The following is a 6,675-nucleotide window of genomic DNA, read 5'->3' as shown; positions in this document are numbered from 1 at the left end:
CAAAGAACTTCCCCAGGGCGATACTCTAGCTGCTTGGGTCAGGGTGGAGCAGAAAGCTCAGTCAAGGTAATACAACGGGAGCCAGTGCAATAGTCCAGGTGTGAGGCTGCAAGGCCTGAGCTGCAGAGGCAGCCGGCAGACAGAGAGAAAGGTATGCCCCAAGGAATATCGTGAACAGGACTCTGTGACAGGTGAGAGGGAGCTGTCAATGTTCATGCAAAGGGTTCCATGACTTCAAGAATGCCTGTGCTATTAACAGAAATAGCAAAGTCAAGACAAAAACATGGGTTTTTTTCTTTTTATAGCTTTTGATTATTGTACACATAAAAAGTGTTTGTTGAAGAAAAATCTGAAAACATATTAAGGGAAAAAAAAGATAAATGACCATAATGTCATTGCTACTATTCCTGTTTGGTATACTGTTTTCTTTCTCTACGCTTATATATTTCTAATAATTTAATTGCAAATTGGGATTATTCTATTCTATGACTTTTCTTCACTCAACAATATATAATATACATTTTTCACGTCAATAATTATAATTCAGCATTATTTTACTGATTACTTAGAATTCTAATTTATGAATTTACCACAACTTACTCTGTCTGTTCCCTGAGGCTAACCATTCTGCAGGGTTCCAGTTTTACTTATAATTAACATCCTTGAAGCTAAATATCTCTACACATCTTTAATTACTTCTTTTGAATAAATCCCTGAAAGTGTAATTTGGAAGTCAAAGGAAATGTGGGGGTTTTTAAGGCTTTTGAAACACAATTGTCCCCTAGAAAGAATCAAATTAACTTATACTCTCACCAGCAGCAAAGGAAAGTAAAAAGAGAAGGGTTTTACTAGAGGAAATGTGAGCAGTTTCAGATATGTAGATTCTAAAGCACCTATAGGATACATCAAAGGTAGTGACAAATAAATAGTTGAGAAGGAAAGAACTAGATTTGAAAAGAAAAATCAGGTTCCTCCTCCTGTTCCTCTTCTTTTTCTTACCCACCACTCCTCCCCGCCCTTCCCCTCTCTCCCCTTCCCTTTCTTTTCTGAACAACTCAGTCCTAAGCTTTGGTGGAGTGCAGCAAGATAGGCACTCCCACAGCGGAGCAGAGGCACAACAGCCTGAGCCGGCAGAGGCAGTGTCAGCACAAGAGGGTGCCCTGGCCTTCTGAGGGGTCCCAGGGCCCAGGCTCCACAAGAGGCCTTCTGTGCAGGAACGTGGCCCCATGCAATGGCTGCCAGAGCCTCAGGGAGGTGAGGATGATCTCCATGCAGGGGCCGCCAGGTGACACAAGTGAAGGGAAATTGTTAACACAGAGGACGATATGTCAGACAAGTAAATATACTGAGAATTAGGGAAGCCAGGCTGTTTGCTTGGTTATGGTTTTAACCTGGGTTCTCTAGAGAAATAGGACCAATAGGAGGTGATAGATGATAGGTAGAGGGGTGGATAGATGGATGGATAGATAGATAGATAGATAGATAGATAGATAGATAGATAGATAGATAGATAGATAGGATATGATGTATTATAAGGAATTGGCTCACACAGATATGGAGGCTGAGAAGCTCTGAGATCTGGAATAGGCAAGCTGGACACCCAGGAGAGCCAACGGTGTATTTCCATTTTGAGTCCAAAGGCAGGAGAAGATGGATGCTCTAGCTCAGAGAAAGTCACACAGAAAAAGTGAATTCTCACTTAGCCTTTTTGTTCTATTCAGGCCTTCAACGGATTGGATGAGGCCCACTCACATCAGAGAGGGCCATCCACTTTACTCAGAAACACTCTCACAGATACACCCAGAATAATATTTAATCAAATATCTGCCCAGTCAGGTTGACACATAAAATTAATCATCACAGTTCTCAAAACAGAAAAAGACAAAGGGAGGATTAACCCTGTGGATTCGAATTAGAGATGTAGATGTGAACTCATAGTTATCTATCTATCTATCTATCTATCTATCTATCTACCTACCTACCTACCTACCTATCTGTAATGTAGATATAAATATGTGTATGTGTGTTTTTTTATTCTCTAGCTCTGCCCTCTGAGAGGGGGCTGGGAACAGTAACATCCCAATGGCAGTAAACTCATCTAGCACTCAGGTTTTGTTTCCCAAATGCCATTTTTTCGCTGAAAAGAACCATGATTCCTTAGCAAAATGGCTAATTCTAGGGCGAGGTAGGAAAAGTAAGAGATGACCCTGAAACAATTTTTTTTTTTTTTTGGCCAGAAAATAAGGAAAAGCACAAAGAGTGATGGCGCATGTCCAGAGGACACAAAAACCAGCTTGAAGGAACTCTCACTGGCCAAATCTTGAACAATTTTAGCACCAAAATAAATAATGGTCATAAATAACAATAGATTATAACTTGTTGAATAAAATAGGAACCCATGAATCCATACTGATATAAATAAATAGGGAAATAAATTGAAAGCTTGATGATGAAGAGGATATTTACAAAACCTCAAAGTAACTTTCCATAAAATATTCATTAATTACAAAGACGGGAAAAGTAAATTTTCCCCTCTGAGAGACAGCATCTAAACCTAGTGATTGAAGTCAACCTTATTAGTAATGGGACAAATTGCAATCATATACCTCCTATGTAGGCAAGGAGAAGGATGCAGCACCAATTCCCACCAAAGGTGCACACCGTATGTCTAATGATGAGGCTACATCAGCAAATCAAAGTTAAGAGACATTCAACATAATAACTGGACTTGATATCTCCAAAACTGTCAAGATCATGAAAGTCAGGGGAAGGCTGAGGAGACTAATTCTTGGTTAGATCCCATTGCTGTAAAATATTTAATTAAGACAGAAGGTAAAGCTCACATGGAGTCGGAGAGCTAAATCACAGTTTCTGGTTTTGATGGTGGTATTTTGATTACAGATAAGAACGTCCTCATTTGCAGAAAATACATGTGAAATGATTGATGATGCACCATATCACCAACTTACTCTCAAACAACAGCAAGAAAGAAAGGTTCTTTTTACTGTTCTTGCAAATTTTCTGCAAGTTGGAGAAAGAGAGAGGGAGGAAGAGAGAGACAGGCAGGCTGGTAGGCAGGCCAGGGCTCAGATCACCCACGTGAAATTGATAGCACTGAGGTTCACGGTGTAAGCCATGCTGCTGACACTGGGAATACCTGGCTCGTCTGCCCTATCTCCACGCCAGTCCTAATGAAGACTGTGATACATATGCTAAGAGGCTACTAGACAGCGGGGTCTTGCTTCCTCCTGCCATCCCTTGGCTCATGTGCTCAGCCCTTGGCCCGCCTTGAACACCAGCCTACTTGATCAGAACTTGGACCTACTGCCCAGCTCTAGCCAGGCCCGTAGCCCCAGACCTTCCACCTACAGTCTGGGGTCTTGTTCAGAGTGGCTGGGGCACCCTCACCCACAAAGCTATCAGTTGCCTGAGGCTGTGTCTTAGCCATCTGAATAAGAGGCTGCCCGGCCCAGCTGCCATTTCTCCCCTGGAATGTCTGCAGATCAAGCCTGAGTATGACACGACTTTTTACCCTGTCCTTTGCTGAGGTCCCAGCAGGCTTCCCAGACAAGCCCCGCTTCTCCAGGCTAAAATGGAAGGATAATACCTCTGACGTATAATTTACGGGAAGTACACAGAGGAAGAGAGGACGAACCATGATGGGGTTCAAAGGGACCGTCAGAGCAGTGACATGCTGTGCAGGCTGGAGGAAGCCTTCAGGAGCAGGTGGTGTTTTCAGCAAGTGAGGTGAATAAGAAGTCTATGAATTCGCTCCTTGGGAGGCCTCAGGTGAGCTCCCAGGAGGCACCTTCTGTAGAGGGCTGGGGGAGAGTCAAATGATGAGAGGTCCTGGGTATCAGCGAGAAAGGCAGCACAGAGGTTTTCCACGGAAAGCAGAGGTGAGATGATTGTTTAAGGTTTAAAAAAAAAAAAAGATTTGGGAGAGATGGGGATCCCATTCCATGGTTAGTAGGTTTGTAATGAAATGATAGACTGAAAGTACATAGATGGGAAAGGTAGTTGGGAATTTGGTCATGGGATAGAATCAAAAGGACAGGTAAAAGGTTTGTCTTAGAAAGCAGAGACCAAAAGGCAGCGGAAAGGAGGAGAGGGTAGTGCTTTCGAGGCAGGGAAGACGGGTGGCGCCAGCGGAGAGGGTGGAAGATTGAGCACTGCGGGCCAGCTGACCTGCAGGAATTCAGTGTCAGGGTTTCAGCCAGGTAATCAACGTGAATGACAGCGTTAGTTATTCCACTAAAGAGGAAGTGGCCAAGGCATTTGTACCACCAGTGTGCAGCAGAGTCCCTGAGGATAATAACCAGAAACAGTCACTGAAGAAGGAGAGAACCCAAGTGGAGAAGAAGAGGATGTGCAGAAGATGGTTAAAATGCAGGGCTGTGGCCCAAAGGCCCTTGCCTACCCGCCTTGGAAACACGGCCAAGAACATTTACAGCAGCCTGACTTTTAACAGCATAATGCGAAACAACCAGTTATACACTGGCTGCGGAATGGTAAGTAATGGCTGGCATAGTCACATAATGGAATACCATTCTGTGGCGAAAATTAACTAACTATGGCTACATGCATCAATTCAGATGAGCCTGAAAAGCATAATACACCAAAGAATTACCCTATGTGATACTATTCATATGAAGTTCAAATGCACACAAATTTCTAAAATGCATTTATTTTACTAAGTATGCTTTCAAACAATAAATATAAATTCCCTTGGCGGGGAGGGATCGCTAATGGGGGGACACAGAAGCTGCTTCACCATTTGGGGAACATTCTATTTCTTAAGTCGGATGATGGCTCTGGGAGTATTTATTTTATATTCTTTAATATCCATGCATTATGTTTTCTGTTTGTATGAGTGAAATATTTCATTGAAAAATAAACACTACTAGCATGCAAAAAGGGGGAAAGTCTGGAAGTGCTAACAAAAGGGAAGTTGTGAGTGCTCTGAAGACCAGGTTACTCCCTGCCCATGCCCCTTGGTGGCCCGGGGATCTAAAAATTCTGCTGTCCAATTTTCCCAGTGCTACAAGCGACTCTGCAAAATTTCAGGAAGAATGTAAAACTATCTAACCGGTAGGACTGCAATCCGAATTCAGAGTTCTCCTTGCAGCACATAAACAGAAAGACAAACAAAAAAGTGAACACTGTGAACTTTAAAAGAAAACACTCTCTTGGGGAAAGAACCAGTCGCTCTGAGGGGTGACACCAGAAAGGTACACAGAGGGCAGCCCCGCATCTCTGAATGTGGGGCTTGGGAGAGACTGCACAGGAAACCTTTCACTCTACAATCATGGAGTGTTTGACCTTGAAGAGATGGGGCATCCACAGATGTTACTTGGGTTTTGGAAAGACCCAAAACTCTTTCAGGATAATATGGAGATTTACTCAAATTCTGGAGGCTTATTTTTCCAAATGAATTCATCTGGGACTGAAACGTCTCTTCTCCTCCTCCAGTCCCTCTCCATCTCCAAGGCTAAATTCAAACACTGGTCATCAAGAGGTGAGTCATCCAGGTAGGAAGGAAAGCAGGGCTGGGCTCTAGGGATCATGAGAAAATTGCCCACTGAATGCCAGAGTCTACTCAAGGCAGGTGGTGGGGAAGCAGTTCACAGCAAGTCGCTGAGAAGTCATCCCAGAGGTGCCAGAGGCTTCAAGGCCTCATACTTCGCCTTTGCCCCAACCTCTTCCTTTCATCACCAAGAACACCGGCTCCAGCAGTGAGGGGCGATCTGATAGCATCACACAGCGGGAGGCCCCAGGACGTCTTTGCTGAAGACACTAGACTATAAATAAATGATAAAACATGAGAGAAAGGTCAGGCTCCGGGAAAGCACTCCTCATAAATCCTCTTCATCCTGATTGCTCCATGTAGAAGCAGATTAAGTGTAAAATACTGGTCTTGAATGGGGTCCAGCCAAAACTTACACAGCTTGAGAGCTTTTTGGAAGGACTGTGTTCTTTCAAAGGAAGTGATTTAGGAAATGCGATGCTGGTAGAAGGTCCTGGAAGGAGGAAAGATGGGCCAATTTTATCAACCAAGCAGGGCATTTCATCTACTGTAAAAGGATATCCCACCTGTTACAGAGTGGGTGCTGATTTTTGTGGTGCAGATGGTGTATTCGTAGTAGGGTGTGGCAGGGCATTGTGATATCACAGGTCTGTTGTAATGAGTGCAGCTTTTTCTAAGACAGTGTATTTTGTGAGGTCAGAGGTAGAAAAATTTCAGGTTGCAAAGTACAAAGTAGTTTCAAGTTTTGGAAGCAGAAATAAATATGCAGGACTTGGGCCATTTCAGTCTCAGTTTCTCTCCTCTGTAAAATGGGGATAATTATAGGATCCATGACCAAAGTTCTGGTGAGAATTAAATACAATGACATGGCCGGGCACAGTGGCTCATGCCTGTAATCCCAGGACTTTGCGAGGCTGAAGGGGTAATGATCTCCTGGGCAGATCGCTTGAGCCCAGGAATTCAAGACAAGCCTGGACAACATGGCGAAACACCGTCTCTAATAAAAATTTAAAAATTAGCCAGGCATGGTGGCACATGCCTGTAGTCCCAGCTACTCAAGAGGCTGAGGCTGGAAGATTGCTTAACCCTGGGGGGTTGCAGCTACAGTGAGCTGAGATGGTGCCACTGCACTCCAGCCTGGGTGACAG

General features: G+C 43.8%; 1 long non-coding RNA gene across 1 annotated transcript; it reads right to left on the bottom strand.

The window, feature by feature from the left end:
- Positions 1-4,671: 4,671 nt before the first annotated feature.
- On the bottom strand, positions 4,672-6,148 carry LOC134740346 (uncharacterized). The gene is made up of 2 exons (XR_010127743.1): positions 5,944-6,148; positions 4,672-5,801 (listed from the first exon to the last, which is right to left on the bottom strand). It is a non-coding gene; the product is annotated as an uncharacterized LOC134740346 (long non-coding RNA).
- Positions 6,149-6,675: the final 527 nt, after the last annotated feature.

This window comes from Pongo pygmaeus, chromosome 9 (genome assembly GCF_028885625.2).
Source record: "Pongo pygmaeus isolate AG05252 chromosome 9, NHGRI_mPonPyg2-v2.0_pri, whole genome shotgun sequence".
Lineage (NCBI taxonomy): Eukaryota > Metazoa > Chordata > Mammalia > Primates > Hominidae > Pongo > Pongo pygmaeus.
Note: the sequence above shows the minus strand (reverse complement) of the source record. Positions and strands in the feature narration are given on the sequence as shown.